Here is a 3,203-nt window from a genome sequence, read left to right as displayed (position 1 = left end):
AACTCAGCTGAATAGGCCTATTTGGCACAAATTGAGCTTTTCTAACCCTTGAAAACCCTGTTTTGCAGGCAGCATTTCTTTCAAATATTAACTCCATACTCACAGGGAAGCAAAGTGCTAGATGCTCATTCTTCTAATAGAGATGGTTTTCTTTTGAGAGATGCATGTGTTTCAACAAGTCACCTGAATAGGCCTTTTTGGAACAAAATGTGCATTTGTCCCCCTTGAAAATCCGGATTGGAAGGCAATATTCCTCTCAAAAACTAACTCAATGTTCACAGGTAAAGAATGTCCCAGATTTTCGACCTTCTAATGTAGATGGTTTTCTTTCGAGAGTTACACGTGTGTCTCATTCAGCTGAATAGGCCTATTTCACACAAGGTGAGGTTTTCTCCCCCTTGAAAACAGTGATTGGCAGGCAGTATTCCTTTCAAAAACTAACTCATTTATCAAAGAGAAACATGTGCTAGATGCTCCACCTTCTACAGTAGATGGTTTTCTGTCAAGATATACGTGTGTTTCTTCAACTCTGCTGAATAGGACTATTTGGCACAAATTGAGAGTTTCTAGCACTTGATGACCCTGATTCACAGGTAACATTCCATTTAAAAACTAACTCCATACTCACAGGGAAGCAAAGTGCTAGATGCTTGTACTTCTAACGTAGAGGGCTTTCTTTCAAGATTTACATGTGTTTCAACAATTCACCTGAATAGACCAGACCTACTTGGAACAAAATGTGTGTTTTTCTCTGTAGAGAACCATACTGACCAGGGAGTATTCCTCTCAAAATTAAATCAATTCTCATAGAGTTACAATGTGCTGTATGCCCCACTTTCTTTTTTTTTATTATTCATATGTGCATACAAGGCTTGGGTCATTTCTCCCCCCTGCCCCTACCCCCTCCCTTACCACCCACTCTGCCCCCTCCCTCTCCCCCTACCCCCTTAATACCCAGCAGAAACTATTTTGCCCTTATTTCTAATTTTGTTGTAGAGAGAGTATAAGCCATAATAGGAAGGAACAAGGGAACAAGGGTTTTTGCTGGTTGAGATAAGGATAGCTATACAGGGAGTTGACTCACATTAATTTCCTGTGCATGTGTGTTACCTTCTAGGTTAATTCTTTTTGATCTCACCTTTTCTCTAGTTCCTGGTCCCCTTTTCCTATTGGCCTCAGTTGCTTTTAAGGTATCTGCTTTAGTTTCTCTGTGTTAAGGGCAACAAATGCTAACTAATTTTTTAGGTGTCTTACCTATCCTCACCCCTCCCTTGTGTGCTAAAGCTTTTATAATGTGCTCAAAGTCCAATCCTCTTGCTGTGTTTGCCCTTGATCTAATGTCCATATATGAGGGAGAACATATGATTTTTGGTCTTTTGGGCCAGGCTAACCTCACTCAGAATGATGTTCTCCAATTCCATCCATTTACCAGTGAATGATAACATTTCGTTCTTCTTCATTATGCCCCACTTTCTAATGTAGATAGTTTTCTTTGAGAGATACATGTGGTTCTTCAAATCCCATGAAAAGACATATTTGGAACACAATGTGTTTTTCTCCTCCCTGAAAACCCGGGTTGGAAGGTAGTAGTCCTCTCAAAAACTAACTCAATTCTCACAGAGAAAGAATGTGCTAGATTCTCCACCTACTAAAGTAGATGGTTCTCTTTCGAGAGTTACATGTGTGTCTCATTTCAGCTAAATAGGCCTATTTTGGACCAAGTGAGGATTTCTCTGCCTTGAAAACCCTGACTGGCGGCATTATTCCTTCCTAAATGTTACTCAGTTCTCACTGTGAAGCATTGTGCTAGATGCTCCTGCTTCTAGCTTAGATGGTTTTCTTTCAAGAGGTACATACATTTTTCAACTGAGCTGAATACGACTTGAAAATCCTTAGATGCAGGAAGTATTCCTTGCAAATACTAACTCAGTTCTCAGAGGGAAACAATGTCCTAGTTGCTCCTGCTTCAAACACAGATGTTTTTCTTTCGGGAGATACATGTGTTTCTTCAACTCAGCTGAATAGGCCAGTTTGGAACAAAGAGAGCCTGTCTCCACCTAGAAAAAACTGAATTGCAGGAAGTATTCCTTTCAAAACTAATTCAGTCCTCACCAGGAGAAAATATGCTAGTTACTGTTGCATATAACCCAGATGGTTTTCCTTCGAAAGGTGCATGTGTTTCTTCAACTTAGCTGAACAGTCCTATTTGAACAAAATGAACATTTCTCCACTTTGAAAATGAGGACTTGCAATAAGTATTCCTTTAAAACCTAACTCAATTCTCACAGGGATAAAATGTGCTAGATGCTCCTGCTTCTAACACATATGGTTGTCTTTCGAGGGATACATGTGTTTCTTCAAATCAGGTGAAAGGGCCTGTTTGGAACAAGATAGCCTATCACCACCATGAAAAACCTACTTTGGAGGAAGTATTCCTTTCAATAACTAACCTAATTCTCACAGGGAAACAAAGTGATAGCTGCTACTGCTTCGAATATAGATGGTTCTCTTTCAAGGGATACCTGAGTTTCATCAACTTAGATGAATAGGACTATTTGGAACAAAATGAGCCTTTCTCCACCTTGAAAATTATGATTTGCAGTAAGTACTGCTTTCAAAAACTAACTCACTTCTCATGGGGAAATAATATGCTAGATGCTCCTGCTTATAACACAGATGGTTTTCTTTCAAAAGATACATATGTTTCTTCAACTCAGCTGTAGAGCCCTATTTGGAATAAAGACAGCCTATCTCCACATTGAAAAACCTAAATTGCAGGATATATTCCTTTCAAAACTAACTCAATTCACACAAGGAAACAATGTGCTAGAAGCTGCTGCTTATGACACAAATGGTTTTCTTTTGAGAGATACATGTGTTCCTTCAACTCAGCTTAATAATCCGACTTGAACAAAGAGACCCTATCTACACCTTGAAAAACCTAAGTTGTAGGAAATATTCCTTTCCAAAACTAGCTCAGTTCTCACAGGGAAAGAATGCCTAGTTGTTCCTGCTTCTAACACAAATGGTTTTCTTTTGAAAGATACATGTGTTTCTTCAACTCAGCTGAAGAAGCCTATTTGGAACAAATAAGGTGTATTGCCACCTTGAAAAACATAAGTCACAGGAAGTATTCCTTTCACAAACATTCATTTCTCAAAGGGAAAAAATGCTATATGCTCCTGCTTCTAACACAGATATTT

Source organism: Castor canadensis, unplaced genomic scaffold, assembly GCF_047511655.1.
Source record: "Castor canadensis unplaced genomic scaffold, mCasCan1.hap1v2 HAP1_SCAFFOLD_124, whole genome shotgun sequence".
Lineage (NCBI taxonomy): Eukaryota > Metazoa > Chordata > Mammalia > Rodentia > Castoridae > Castor > Castor canadensis.
This window is presented reverse-complemented; position numbering follows the sequence as displayed.